General features: G+C 42.8%; 1 protein-coding gene across 5 annotated transcripts in view; it reads right to left on the minus strand.

Moving 5' to 3' along the window:
* Positions 1-8,186, minus strand: part of RB1CC1 (RB1 inducible coiled-coil 1) — a 179,269-nt gene extending 171,083 nt beyond the window's left edge. For 3 of the 5 annotated variants that reach the window (XM_073583804.1, XM_073583801.1, XM_073583805.1), the window contains exon 1: positions 8,028-8,186. The gene's annotated coding sequence lies outside the window, so the exon portion shown is untranslated. The remainder of the gene's footprint in view (positions 1-8,027) is intronic. The other 2 variants (XM_073583802.1, XM_073583803.1) reach the window with 1 other exon arrangement.
* Positions 8,187-16,526: the final 8,340 nt, after the last annotated feature.

Genomic DNA, 16,526 nt, shown 5'->3' on the forward strand with positions numbered 1-16,526 from the left:
TCCCACCCTCGTCTTATACTTGCGTCAATAACTTTTCCCAGTTTTTTGTGGCAAAATTAGGGGCCTCGGATTATACTCGAGTATATAGGGTAATAAATAACATTTCCCACTTGTCTACTTTACATAAGCACAATTTTGTAAACAAAATTTTTTTTTTTTATAAGAAGTTATAAGGGATTTCTCATTTTTACAACAAAATTTACAAAACCATTTATTTTTAGGGACCACATCAAATTTGAAGTCACATAAGTCGCATAAGGCAGTCCTGGGTAACCGGACAAGCGACGCGTCTTCCTAGACCTAGAATACGATGATAGCTCATATGTGGGGGCAAACCACTGTTTGGGCGCACGGCAGAGCTCGGAAGAGACGGAGCGCCGTTTGACTTTTTCAACGCAGAATTGGCTGGAATTGAGATCAGACGTCATGTCGTGTTTGGAGAGCCCCTGATGTGCCTAAACAGTGAAAAAAAAAACACCAGCGACACCATTTTGGAAACTAGACCCTCAAAGGAACTTACAGTGGGGCAAAAAAGTATTTAGTCAGTCAGCAATAGTGCAAGTTCCACCACTTAAAAAGATGAGAGGCGTCTGTAATTTACATCATAGGTAGACCTCAACTATGGGAGACAAACTGAGAAAAAAAAATCCAGAAAATCACATTGTCTGTTTTTTTTTCATTTTATTTGCATATTATGGTGGAAAATAAGTATTTGGTCAGAAACAAAATTTAATCTCAATACTTTGTGATATATCCTTTGTTGGCAATGACAGAGGTCAAACGTTTTCTGTAAGTCTTCACAAGGTTGCCACACACTGTTGTTGGTATGTTGGCCCATTCCTCCATGCAGATCTCCTCTAGAGCAGTGATGTTTTTGGCTTTTCGCTTGGCAACACGGACTTTCAACTCCCTCCAAAGGTTTTCTATAGGGTTGAGATCTGGAGACTGGCTAGGCCACTCCAGGACCTTGAAATGCTTCTTACGAAGCCACTCCTTCGTTGCCCTGGCGGTGTGCTTTGGATCATTGTCATGTAGAAAGACCCAGCCACGTTTCATCTTCGATGCCCTTGCTGATGGAAGGAGGTTTGCACTCAAAATCTCATGATACATGGCCCCATTCATTCTTTCATGTACCCGGATCAGTCGTCCTGGCCCCTTTGCAGAGAAACAGCCCCAAAGCATGATGTTTCCACCACCATGCTTTACAGTAGGTATGGTGTTTGATGGATGCAACTCAGTATTCTTTTTCCTCCAAACACGACAAGTTGTGTTTCTACCAAACAGTTCCAGTTTGGTTTCATCAGACCATAGGACATTCTCCCAAAACTCCTCTGGATCATCCAAATGCTCTCTAGCAAACTTCAGATGGGCCCGGACATGTACAGGCTTAAGCAGTGGGACATGTCTGGCACTGCAGGATCTGAGTCCATGGTGGCGTAGTGTGTTACTTATGGTAGGCCTTGTTACTTGGGTCCCAGCTCTCTGCAGTTCATTCACTAGGTCCCCCCACGTGGTTCTGGGATTTTTGCTCACCGTTCTTGTGATCATTCTGACCCCACGGGGTGGGATTTTGCGTGGAGCACCAGATCGAGGGAGATTATCAGTGGTCTTGTATGTCTTCCATTTTCTAATTATTGCTCCCACAGTTGATTTCTTCACTCCAAGCTGGTTGGCTATTGCAGATTCAGTCTTCCCAGCCTGGTGCAGGGCTACAATTTTGTTTCTGGTGTCCTTTGACAGCTCTTTGGTCTTCACCATAGTGGAGTTTGGAGTCAGACTGTTTGAGGGTGTGCACAGGTGTCTTTTTAAACTGATAACAAGTTTAAACAGGTGCCATTACTACAGGTAATGAGTGGAGGAAAGAGGAGACTCTTAACGAAGAAGTTACAGGTCTGTGAGAGCCAGAAATCTTGATTGCTTGTTTCTGACCAAATACTTATTTTCCACCATAATATGCAAATAAAATGAAAAAAAAACAGACAATGTGATTTTCTGGATTTTTTTTTCTCAGTTTGTCTCCCATAGTTGAGGTCTACCTATGATGTAAATTACAGACGCCTCTCATCTTTTTAAGTGGTGGAACTTGCACTATTGCTGACTGACTAAATACTTTTTTGCCCCACTGTATCTACATGTGTGGTGAGCAATTTGAACCCCCAAGTGCTTCACAGAACGTAGAGTCGTGAAAATAAAAAATGATATTTTTTCCCCAAAATTTTTATTTTCTCAAGAGTAAAAGGAGAGATTAGACCCACAAAGTTGTTGTGCAATTTGTCCTGAGTATGCTGATACCCTATATGTGGGGGTAAACCACTGTTTGGGTGCATGGCAGGGCTCAGAAGGGAGGGAGCACCGTTTGGCTTTTTGAACGATGGTGGCGCCATGTCACGTTTGGCGACCCCCTGATGTACAGTACCTAAACAGTGGAAACCCCCCAATTCTAACTCCAACCCTAACCCCAACACATTCCTAACCCTAATCCCAGCCCTAACCATAACACTAACCACAACCCTAACCCCAACACACCCCTAACCCTAATCCAAACCCTAACCACAACCCTAACCCCAACACACCCCAAACCCCAACCCTTACTGCAACACACCCCTAACACAACTCACTTTAGCCCAACTTTAACACTAATGGAAATTTTTTTTTTTACTTTATTTTCCCTAAAAATGTGGGTCATAAATGGGAGTTCTATTTACTTTTTTTTATATTTTGATCACTGTGATAGGGTCTATCACAGTGATCAAAATGAACCAATAGGAAAAATTTCCTATTGTTTCTGGCCGACAGATCTCGGCAGGCGATCCAGGAAACCCTGGACACCACAGGTACCGGAAGAGGGGAGTGATCGGAGGACTGGGGAATCCTATTTCTCTCTCCTCCAATGGCAAATTTTTTTTGTGCTCGCCGTTATACCGTTAATAACGGCGATCGCAACACCGGGTCGGTGAAAAAACAACCCGAATCATGTTCTCTGGGGTCTCCGCTACCCCGGAGATAAACCAACTCTGGGGGGCGCTATACACTTAAACCTCAGTGCCGTTAAAAAGTGGTGCTGTGGTTTAAGTACCCTTAATTGCCTTAACTTTCTTGGGTATGGATTTCACTAGAGCTTCACAGGTTGGCAATGGAATCCTCTTTCCATTCCTCCATGACAACATCATGGAGCTGGTGGATGTTAGTGACCCTGCGCTCCTCCACCTTCTGTTTGATGATGCTCAATAGGGTTCACGTCTGGACACATGCTTGGCCAGTCCAGCATCTTTATCCTCAGTTTCTTCAGCAAGGCAGTGGTGGTGTTGGAAGTGTGTATGGAGTCATTAAATTGGAATACTACCATGTGCCACATTTTCCAAAGGAAGGCTAATTGGACACAATTTGGCCATTTTACTTAGGGGAGTACTCACTTTTGTTGCCAACAGTTTAGACGATAATGGCTGTGTTGAGTTATTTAGAGGGTACAGCAAATTTACACTCTTACACAAGCCGTACACTGACTACTGTACAGTGTATCAATGTGTGAGATCTTCAGAGTTGTCCCATGAAAACCATGAAAAGATATAATAAAATATTCACAAACATGTGAGGGATACATATACTCACACATGGTATAGCCATACACGCACATTCAGTACATTATACACACATATATATATGCATATATACACTATACACACATATGTACACACATTATGTGTGTTTATAATACCTACATACTGTATACACAAATACTGTATACATTCACACATTATACACACACTATACTGTATACATACACATATATACTGTATATATACACACATATATACTGTACACATACACACACTATATCTCTCCATACACACATTATATATACACTTTATACATACACACTATATATACTGTATACATACACACATACATCCTCATACACACATTATATATACAGTACAGACCAAAAGTTTGGACACACCTTCTCATTCAAAGAATTTTCTTTATATTCATCACTATGAAAATTGTAATTCACTCTGGAGGCAACAAAACTATGAATTAACACATGTGGAATTATATAATTAACAAAAAGTGTGAAACAACTGAAAATATGTCTTATATTCTAGGTTCTTCAAAGTAGCCACCTTTTGCTTTGATTACTGTTTTGCACACTCTTGGCATTCTCTTGATAAGCTTCAAGAGGTAGTCACCGGAAATGGTCTTCCAACAGTCTTGAAGGAGTTCCCAGAGATGCTTAGCACTTGTTGGCCCTTTTGCCTTCACTATGCGGTCCAGCTCACCCCAAACCATCTCGATTGGGTTCAGGTCTGGTGACTGTGGAGGCCAGGTCATCTGGTGTAGCACCACATCACTCTCCGTCTTGGTCAAATAGCCCTTACACAGCCTGGAGGTGTGTTTGGGGTCATTGTCCTGTTGAAAAATAAATGATGGTCCAACTAAACGCAAACCGGATGGAATAGCATGCCGCTGCAAAATGCTGTGGTAGCCATGCTGGTTCAGCCTGCCTTCAATTTTGAATGAATCCCCAACAGTGTCACCAGCAAAGCACCCCCACGCCATCACACCTCCTCCTCCATGCTTCATGGTGGGAACCAGGCATGTAGAGTCCAGCCGTTAACGTTTTCTCCGTCGCACAAAGACACGGCTGTTGGAACCAAAGATCTCAAATTTGGACTCATCAGACCAAAGCACAGATTTCCACTGGTCTAATGCCCATTCCTTGTGTTCTTTAGACCAAACAAGTCTCTTCTGCTTGTTGCCTGTCCTTAGCAGTGGTTTCCTAGCAGCTATTTTACCATGAAGGCCTGCTGCACAATGTCTCCTCTTAACAGTTGTTGGGAGAGATGTGTCTAGAACTCTGTGTGGCATTGACCTGGTCTCTAATCTGAGCTGCTGTTAACCTGTGATTTTTGAGGCTGGTGACTCAGATGAACTTATACTCCGCAGCAGAGGTGACTCTTGGTCTTCCTTTCCTGGGACGGTCCTCATGTGAGCCAGTTTCTTTGTAGCGCTTGATGGTTTTTGCCACTGCACTTGGGGACACTTTCAAAGTTTTCACAATTTTTCGGTCTGACTGACCTTCATTTCTTAAAGTAATGATGGCCACTCGTTTTTCTTTACTTAGCTGCTTTTTTCTTGCCATAATACTAATTCTAACAGTCTATTCAGTAGGCCTATTAGCTGTGTATCCACCAGACTACTGCACAACACAACTAATTGTCCCAAACCCATTTATAAGGCAAGAAACCCAACTTATTAAACCTGACAGGGCACACCTGTGAAGTAAAAACCATTTCTGGTGACTACTTCTTGAAGCTCATCAAGAGAATGCCAAGAGTGTGCAAAGCAGTAATCAAAGCAAAAGGTGGCTACTTTGAAGAACCTAGAATATAAGACACACAGTATTTTCAGTTGTTTCACACTTGTTAATTATATAATTCCAAGTGTTAATTCATAGTTGTGATGCCTTCAGAGTGAATTTACAATTTTCCTAGTCATGAAAATAAAGAAAACTCTTTGAATGAGAAGGTGTGTCCAAACTTTTGGTCTGTACTGTACATACAGTACACACACTATATACTGTAAACACACATTATATCTCTCCATACACACTATATTTACACTGTATACATGCACACATATATACTGTATACATACACACATACAGGGGTTGGACAAAATAATGGAAACACCTAATGTTTTGGCATCATAATCTTCGAACATGTTATAAACATGCAAACCGTGACATATGGTAATGTTTTGTAGTTGATGATTTGTGTTATGTGATATGTGGATGTAAATTAACTGTTTGTTTTGCAGAATTCTAAGAACATTGATGAAAACCTGATACCAATGGCAGACCTCTCGGATTTTCAAAGAGGCCAAATTGTTGGTGCTCGTATGGCAGGCGCTAGTGTAACAGAAAGTGCCCGAATGCTTGGCGTGTCAAGAGATACTGTTCTCCAAAGTAATGACTGCGTTTGAAAGAGAAGGAAAAACGTCCGCAGCAAAGCACAGGTCCGGCTGAAAGTCGAAGTTGACAGAGAAACAGTCGGACTCTAAAGAGATTGTGAGAGAGGATCGCAAGACCACGGCTCCGAAAATCACTGCTGAGCTCAATGAACACCTACAGAACCCAGTTTCCACGAAAACTGTTCGTCGGGAGCTGCACAACTCTGGATTCCACGGAAGAGCTGCAATTAGAAAACCGCTGCTCTCAATGACAAATGTTTCCAAGCGTTTAGAGTGGTGTAGAAACCTCCAGAATTGGTCCCTCGAGCAGTGGAAACATGTGATATTCTCAGACGAATCATCGTTTACCTTATTTCCAACCTCCGGCTGAGTGTACGTCTGGAGACAGCCGAAAGAAGCATTCCATCCAGACTGCCTTCTCCCAACCGTAAAACATGGCTGAGGTTCTGTGATGATCTGGGGTGCTATTTCGTGGAGATCCGCTGGGCCAACGATATCCCTTCATGGAAGAATTAACAGCCGCGATTATTTAGGCATTTTGGGCGACCAAGTGCATCCTATGGTTCAAGCAGTGTTCCCGGAGGGGAACGCCATCTTTCAGGATGATAATGCACCAATTCATACAGCTAGAACTGTTAAAGCATGGCACGAGGAACATTCTAATGAAGTTGAGCATCTCATCTGGCCCCCACAATCCCCAGACCTCAACATTATTGAGCATTTATGGCCGATTTTAGAGATTCAAGTTAGATGTCGATTTCCGCCGCCATCATCGCTCAAAGAGCTGGAGGGTGTTTTAACTGAAGAATGGGCTAAAATTCCTTTGGAAACAATTCACACTTTGTATGAATCCATACCTCGGAGAATTGAGGCTGTAATCGTCGCAAAAGGTGGACCTACACCATATTAAACTAACTTTTGTTGATGTTTCCATTATTTTGTCCAACCCCTGTACATTCCCATACACACATTGTATATAAACACACTATATATACTGTATACACACATTCTATATAATGTACACACATTCTATATCTCCATACACACTATACACACACATTATATATAATCACACACTATATATACTGTATACACACATTCTATATCTCCATACACACATTATATATATTTATACTGTATACACACACATTATATATAAACACACAGTATATATACTGTATACACACACATTCTACATTATACACATTCTATAGCTCCATACACACTGTATATACTGTATACACACATTCTATAGCTCCATACACACTATATATACTGTATACACACTATATATACTGTATACACACTATATATACTGTATACACACATTCTATAGCTCCATACACACTATATATACTGTATACACACATTATACACACTATATATACTGTATACACACATTCTATAGCTCCATACACACTATATATACTGTATACACACATTATACACACTATATATACTGTATACACACATTCTATAGCTCCATACACACTATATATACTGTATACACACATTCTATAGCTCCATACACACTATATATACTGTATACACACATTATATATAATGTACACACATTCTATATCTCCATACACACACATTATATATAATCACACACTATATATACTGTATACACACATTACACACACTATATATACTGTATACACACATTACACACACTATATATACTGTATACACACATTATACACACTATATATACTGTATACACACATTCTATAGCTCCATACACACTATATATATTATACACACATTCTATAGCTCCATACACACTGTACACACAGACACACGGTGGACGTGCTTCTGTGCTGCGACAGTGCAGTGACACCGGTTACCCCGGGTATGTGACGACCCCCAGGGGTCAGCCATGATTGCAGCACTACGTTTCTAGCGGAGGGCGGATTAATGAGAAGCATCTGACTGAGGGGCCTGGGTGGAGTTGTCAGCTGCTGCCTCATCTACATGTACACCACAACAAAGGGGCTTCCCACCCCGGCTCTGCGGCGGCCCTGGATCCCACCCTCAGCCGTCACCCGTCATACCCGGACACGCTGCGGCCGCCACTCTGGAAGATCCCCTTGTTATTATTGATGTTGTTGACGACTCAGCATCGCTCAGGCTGCTTGTTTCCGGCGGCGGCTCCAGCATCGCGAGAGTGAGGACAGGTCTCGCGGTACTTAGGAGAGACACTCAGGGGAACTGGGGATAGGGGCGGCGCACTGGGCGTGACGTCATGCGTGCAGTGAGCGGCTGCGGCGGTCGTGTGGCCGAGACTCGGGCGGGGAGCTGCGATATCTCGCGACTTCCGGTCGGCTTATGGTAATAACCGGCAAGAGTGATGTGATGCGCCACAGAAAACCCGGCGTACCTGGGCTGCTAGAGAGAGTTGTGTGGTGGCAGCAGGGCACACACTAATGTGATGCAGGGGGGCACAATATTACACCCAGGCCATATAGATGGTGTTATAAGGAGGGCTCCCAGGAGACAGACATTCCACATACAGACCGATGTTTGGAGAGTGTCCCATTCTATGCACAGACCATGGAGTGGGAGACGGTCACACTCCGCTCACAGACCTCAATTTTCAAAGACCGTCACACTCCGCTCACAGACCACGATGTTCATAGACAGTCACATTCTGCTCACAGACCACGATGTTCATAGACGGTCACATTCTGCTCACAGACCACGATGTTTAGAGACAGTCACACTCCCCATACAGACCGCAATGTTCCAAGACAGTCACACTCAGCACACAGACCACGATGCTCCGAGACAGTCACACTCCACATACAGTGTAAATGAGGATGATTGACCTCATGGAGATCAACATCCAACACTGCGGAGACAAGGCCTGTGAGTCGGTAAGCCACAGTTGCGACTCCGACTCCTGGATTTTATCAGGCTCCGACTCCGACATAAATGGCCAATTCATAACAACAAATTTACTGTTGTAAAATATTAAACATCGTGCTTATTCAGTTTCTCACCATCATATAAGTAATCAGACCACTTGGAGCAAAAACTACATTTATTAGAATACAATTAGAATATAGCAAATAACTTTTATAAACTTTTCTAAACTGTAAGTAAATATGCAATAAACACTTTTATGCAGTTAATAAGAAGAAATCTATAAATTTGTCCTCAGAAAAAGTATTGCCTCTGTCAGATCCTCCTTCATGGATGCCCTCAAATCTGATCTAATTATTTTGAGAGCAGAGAACAACCTCTCTACACTAACTTGTGTTGGTGGCAAAGCAGTAACCACTCGGGCAACATCTCTGACAATGTCAGGATACAGAGGAATCGCTTGTTGCACTGTTATTTTTGATGAACGGTCAAATTTCTCAATTTCTTTTAGTGCACATGAAAAATTCTGCTGAAATGTAGTGGCTGTGTTCCTTGATGGGGATGACTCTTCTTCTATGCGGGAACGCTTTGCACGGTCCTTGTGATCCAAATATTTTTCGAAAATAAATTCTTCATCAGTTGATGATGAGGGTGAAGATGTGGCAGGACGACCAAATTCTTCTTGTTCCTCCTGACTGTTCTGCAGCCCTTTCATCCTTACTGCTATTTCAAACAGAGCTTCTTTTCCTTTACTTAGCTGTTGATCATCTAGAAGAATCTGATGCATTGGGTCTACATAAACAGCTGCCAAAAGAATGTTATTTTGTAATAGTAGCTCCTCTCTCCGTTTCATTGATGTAGCAATGCCACTTGCAATTAACCCTCCTCTTTGGGACAGGCGAAACATCAGGTTCTTCCACTCCTTTAAGAAAATACCTGGAGTTAAGTCCTCTGCTTGTAATTTTTTAGTCACTGTAAATGGGTGCTCTAGCAATTTTTCCAGCTCAGTCACCTGATTCCACTGACTTTCATTTAGCGTCAGTTGAGGGTTAGCCATGTCTACAAGAAAGGTTTTCAGTTCAACCAAGCGCTGAATCATTAAGTAAGTACTGCCCCATCGTGTGGCTTGATCAATAATTGCCCCTTTTCCAGCACGTCTCTTCAAAATTGAGTCAACTTTAGGGGTTCTGGCAACAGTAGCCAATTTTCTCACCTTGCCAATCAGTGCAGCAGCATGTCCTTCTTGCAGACTGTCTCATAGCCAGCTGTAGCGTATGCACAACACAGCGCATGTGATGAATGAAAGAACATATTGACACAGTTTCAACAAGATCATCTAAACTATCATGTTGCTGTTCATCTGAAGCAACTTCAGTTTGCTCCTCAGTTACAATACTGTGTTCCTCTATTTCAAACATTTCTGTGTCTGTGGACCCAGAATGTTCTTCTAGCTGCTGGTCACCATCATTACTCTCATTCATTAGCTTAATAGTACTTATCATATTTGAAGCATTGTCAGTTACGACAGAAAGAACTTGCTCTTCTTTAAGTTCATAGTCTTGCAGAACCTTTTCCACCAAGACCTGGAGAAACTCACTGGTGTGATGAGCTTTGGTGTCTTTTACTGCCAATGTCTTGGTAACTATTTCATTTTTGTCACAAACAAATCGGACATTGATGGCAAAATAGTTCACTCTGTGACGTGTGCAGGCATCCATTTTAAGAAACAGAAAGCGTCCCTTGAGAGTTTTTTTAAGTTCTTTTTGTTTTAAAGTTTCTTCGATTACTAATTTTCTAATACTCTCTCTCTCCAGAGAAACACCAAGCTTGCGGGCCATTTCCCCATTCAGACACATAAAAGCTGGTCGTGAAAATAATGAAATAGGCACACTATCCTTTACAACAAGCTCTATGATCTGTTTTTAAATGTATCTACTGTCATTGTCACAGTAACTTTGTCACTGACAAAATATCTTGCAACTGATGGCTGCAAAGTTCTCTGCTCCTTTGTTTGGCTGGAAGAGCTGGGCACTGGTTCATTGGTTTGGATGCAGTCTTTCTCATCCACTGCTTTCAGTACTTCTGGATGAAAGCGCTGTAAATGTCTCTTTAGATTAGAAGCTCTGGTAGGAGCATTTTTATCTTTGCCTGAATATGCACTCATCTTGGCTTCACAGCATTTGTTTTCGTCTGGATCATTTGTCATACACTGACAGACATAATGTTTTCTATCTTGAGTGATGGTGAAATGTTCAAATACAGCTGATTTAATGTGATGCTTCTTTGACATTCTCAGGTTTTTAATTCTGCATTCACAATCCAAATGACAATTGTTTTTCCTAAAAACAATTATACAAAATTATTGCCAGGTCGTACAACTGATATAGTGGTCAGTAATACTGTTATTATTCCTCATGTACTCACAGTTAACTGATGCAAAGTTTGTTGAAAGGATAATACTTCTTACAGTCTTCCTCTTCTGAGTAGCAGGCAGCTGTGAGATGCTTGGAAGACGCACACCTAGTATGATCTAGTCTAGAGGAGGAGCTTTACTACTAAGAATTTGCAACACATTTTCACTTTCAGTTTCATACATTGTAAGTAGGGGGGTTGGGGCAGCAGGAGGTTAACCAAGTATAAGATTAGATAAGGGCAGTGGAGAACAGTGACACACAAGAAGTAAGAAATGTCTCTATCTCCAGCAGAACTGCTTATCGCTGTTGTTCATAGTTTGATAGAACATATATATTTGAGTAACATTTATAAAATTCATGTGAAAGTTCAATTATGAAATATTAATACATTTTTTTTTTAAAGCTGGAGTCGGTACATTTCTACCGACTCCGACTCCAACCAAAACTAACTCCGACTCCACGACTCCGACTCCACAGCCCTGGCGGAGACACCATCACATGTTTCTCAACGCAGTGATTCTAGAGCACTGCCCCATCCCTTATGGGAAATATGCAAAAACATGCAAAACACAAGCCGCGGAGACACCATCACATGTTTCTCAACGCAAGCAATAACTAGCCAGGTCTTTCCCCGGGAAGGAACAACCACGGGAAGGGCAGTCTCCAATGAAGGAAACCACCTATGCCAAAACATGGTATCCATCCACAGACAGCTGTTTCGGGGTATTTGCCCCTCATCAGTGTGGAGTAGGAAACTGGCTAGTAGGAGCAATGCCTACTCCACAGTGATGAGGGGCAAATACACCGAAACAGCTGTCTGTGGATGGATACCATGTTTTGGCATAGGTGGTTTCCTTCATTGGAGACTGCCCTTCCCGTGGTTGTTCCTTCCCGGGGAAAGACCTGGCTTGTCATTGCTTGCGTTGAGAAACATGTGATGGTGTCTCCGCGGCTTCTGTTTTGCATATTTTGCATATTTCCCATAAGGGATGGGGGCAGTGCTCTAGAATCACTGTGTTGAGAAACACGTGATGGTGTCTCCGCAGTGTTGGATGTTGATCTCCATGAGGTCAATCATCCTCATTTTACACAGTCTTCTACTAGGCATTGCTCCTAGCCAGTTTCCTACTCCACACTGATGAGGGGCAAATACCCCGAAACAGCTGTCTGTGGATGGATACCATGTTTTGGCATAGGTGGTTTCCTTCATTGGAGACTGCCCTTCCCATGGTTGTTCCTTCCCGGGGAAAGACCTGGCTAGTCATTGCTTGCGTTGAGAAACATGTGATGGTGTCTCCGCGGCTTCTGTTTTGCACACTCCACTTACAGACCACAATGTTCATAGACGGTCACATTCTGCTCACAGACCACAATGTTCAGAGACAGTCACACTCCGCGCACAGATCGCAATGTTCGGAGACAGTCACACTCCACCCACAGACTGCAATGTTCGGAGACAGTCACACTCCACCCACAGACTGCAATGTTCGGAGACAGTCACACTCCTCATACAGATCGCAATGTTCGGAGACAGTCACACTCCACCCACAGCCTGCAATGTTCGGAGACAGTCACACTCCTCATACAGACCGCAATGTTCCGAGACGGTCACATTCCGCTCACAGACCACAATGTTCAGAGACAGTCACACTCTGCACACAGACCGCAATGTTTTGAGACAGTCACACTCTGCCCACAGACCGCAATGTTCAGAGACAGTCACACTCCGCGCACAGACCTCAATTTTCAAAGACAGTCACACTCTGCACACACCGCGATGCTCCGAGACAGTCACACTCTGCCCACAGACCGCAATGTTCGGAGGCAGTCACTCCGCCCACAGACTGCAATGTTCGGAGACAGTCACACTCCTCATACAGACCGCAATGTTCGGAGACAGTCACACTCCGCGTACAGACTGCTATGTTGAGGGACAATCACACTTTGCGTACACCATGATATTTGGAGACAGTCACACTGTACGTACAGACTGCAATGTTCCAAGACAGTCACACTCTGGGTACAGACCGCAATGTGTGGATTGATCCTATTAATCTCAATACCCTAATGCCGGCGGCAGACTGGTATATTTCACTGTATATGGACCTCAGTGTCCGGACTAACCATTGTTTTACCAATGCAAACTTAATATCTGTCTATGAGGCTGTAAGTTAAGGTGAGGAAACCCGCGGTCAGCCCGGGCATTACTGTCCATATTCAGGCGGTAATATACACTCTTGTGAACTCGGTCCAATAGCCATATGTGAGGCTCTCAGATATGGGTGTGGAGCCTCGCGGCCGATATATCCATCACGGTCTGTGTATCTCAATCTAGAGATCATGGTCTATACAGTGCTGCCAGTACATACACCTCTGGCAAAAATTAAGAGACCACTGCACAGTTTCATAAAAATCAGCTTCTTTACATGTCTGACATCCATTCCATTTCAGTTTCAGTTGAATTCCAACCAGAGTACATCTCATTCTACTTAATGTGCTTCTGATAAGGTGATCACCTGAACCAAATCTTATTTAACAAAGGAAAGTATAAAATACCCTGCTGTGGTGTTCACAATCCTCTTGCAATAGGCCAAGCTGGATGGCAAAACAAGTGCTAGTAATATCCCAAAAGTAATAGGAATGAAAAAATAACTTTTAACCATGCGAAAGGAGTTGAAAAGAAAAGTCTTGAGTGAGGAAAAGAAGGGCTCAATTCTGTCTTTACTAGCAGAGGGATAGAGTGACCATCATGTTGCCGCCATCCTTAAAATTTCTAAGATGGCAGTCCATTACAACAAGGTCAAGCAGCAGACATTGGGGACAACAGAGCTACAGACCGGCAGAGGGCGAAAACGACTCCACTGACCAGGGTGACCGTCATCTTATTCGAATGTCACTCAGAAACCGCAGGATGACATCAAGTGTCCTACAAAATGAATGGAAAATGGCAGCTGAGGTGAAGTGCACGGCAAGAACAGTTTGTAACAGACTCTTAGAGACAGGGCTCAAGTCATGTAAAGCTAGAAAAAAAGCCTTTCATCAATGAGAAGCAAAGGAGAGCCAGGCTAAAGTTTGCCAAAGACCATAAGGATTGGACCATAGAGGACTGGAGTAAGGTAATCTTCTCTGATGAGTCTAATTTTCAGCTTTGCCCAACACCTGGTCATCTAATGGTTAGACGGACACCTGGAGAGGCGTACAAGCCACAGTGTTTTGCATCCACTGTGAAGTTTGGTGGAGGATCGGTGAAGATCTGGGGATGCTTCAGCAAGGCTGGAATTGGGCAGGTTAGTCTTTGCGAAGGACGTATGAATCAAGCCGCATACAAGGTTATCCTGGAAAAACAGTTGATTCCTTCTGCTCAGGCAATGTTCCCCAACTCAGGACTGATTTTTCCAGCAGGACAATGCACCATGCCACACAGCTAGGTCAATCAATGTGTGGATGAAGGACCACCACATCAAATCCCTGTTGTGGCCAGCCCAATCTTCAGACCTGAACCCCATTGAAAATCTCTGGAATGTAATCAAGAGAAAGATGGATAGTCACAAGCCATCAAACAAAGAAGAACTTAAAATTTTTGTACCAGGAGTGGCATAAGGTCACCCAAATGCAGTGTGAAAGACTGGTGGAAAGCATGCCTAGACACATGAAAGCTGTGAATAAAAATCTTGGTTATTCCACAAAACATTGATTTCTGAACTCTTCTTGAGTTAAAACATTAGTATTGTTTCTAAATTATGAACTTGTTTTAGAATTATTTGAGGTCTGCAAGCACTGCATTTTTTTGTTATTTTGAACATTTCTCATTTTCTGAAATTAAATGCAAAATGTATTGCTGGGAAATTCGGAGACATGTTGTCAGTAGTTTATAGAATAAAAGAGAAATTTACATTTTAGAGCAGCAGCATCCCCATTCTGTATAAACTGTCAGCTCTGCACTGACAGAGAAATTTGCTGATCATGCACTCTGGATGATCAGCAAGTATCCTAGCTCTGGTGACCCGGATGTCGTCATGACCCAGGTCACATGGACGTATTATTACATCTGATGTCAGAAAGGGGTTAATATTCTGTCAGAATATAAAATTAACACTATTAAAACAGAAATCCTACCAATTAATATCCCAGACAATCAACTATACACTTTACAAGAAAACATTCATTTTCAGTGGAAAACTTTTGCCCTCAATTACTTGGGGATATACTGTACCTTTCCCCTTCATACTCTACCACGTACAAACAAAACATCCAAAAACTTACGTGAACTGAAAGGTTATAAAATAAATAAAAAGCACTACCAATTCCATTCTTTGGGAGAATATGAGACGTGAAGATGACCATCCTAGTATGGTGACACAAAAATGAATATTTTTTTAAGGTTTCTTTTTATAGCCATAATCAATCGTGCCAGATCTTCGGACGAGCTTCAGGGGCCAAAGTGGATTTCTGGTTCGGTATGGAATGAGCGGCTCTTAAAGGGGTTGTCCGGGCTTTTCACATAATCTCAGTACATATCTGGGCTGCAGAATTATGACAATAAGTAATTTACTTTCTGTCACTAGTTTGCACTGTTTTCTAGATATTCTGAACAGAACATCCAAGGGCGGGTGTGCTATGGCATTGAAATGAGAACTAGTCGTAACCTCCTACTCTACTCCAAACATGCCCTCTATAGCAACAACCCCACCCTCCATAGCTACAGGCCCTCCCCGTCCACGTGAAGCAGCCCTCATACACAGTAAAATTCTTCCCCTCCAGCAGCCTCAGTGCAGAGAGCTGCTCCTCCCCCAGACACTGAACAGTTATCTATGGAAAGTGAAACTAGTGAGGAGTGAAAATCGTCCTGTATTCTGGGCCACTCCATGATTACAATACATAACTCATTATCAGTAATTCCTTCCCTCACTGTCCCAGGCTGATGGCAGCAGTGAGAACAGACTGTGTGATGGCCAGTGATGGGGGTCTGCAGCTTCTAATCTGCACAGGGGATGGCAGTCACTGATGTAATCTGTTGTGTGACAAAGCCTCTGCTGTGTGAATGAGACAGCTCTGTGTCACTGATGTCTTCACACAGCAGCAGATTTGGTGCAGTGTATGTGTGAGCACTGTGTCTCTAATGACACAAATACTGATGGGAGCAGCCTGTCCAATCAGCAGCTGTAACAGTGTGAAGTGTTGGGGGGTGTATGTATGTATGTATTGTGCTGCTTTCACAAATACAGGATCACTGCTGTGTTCTTTCCAATGCTGGAATGATGATAAAGATGAGTG

The sequence above is a fragment of the Dendrobates tinctorius genome, unplaced genomic scaffold (assembly GCF_039654945.1).
Source record: "Dendrobates tinctorius isolate UK_male_01 unplaced genomic scaffold, ASM3965494v1 ptg000081l, whole genome shotgun sequence".
In the NCBI taxonomy this organism is placed as follows: Eukaryota; Metazoa; Chordata; class Amphibia; order Anura; family Dendrobatidae; genus Dendrobates; species Dendrobates tinctorius.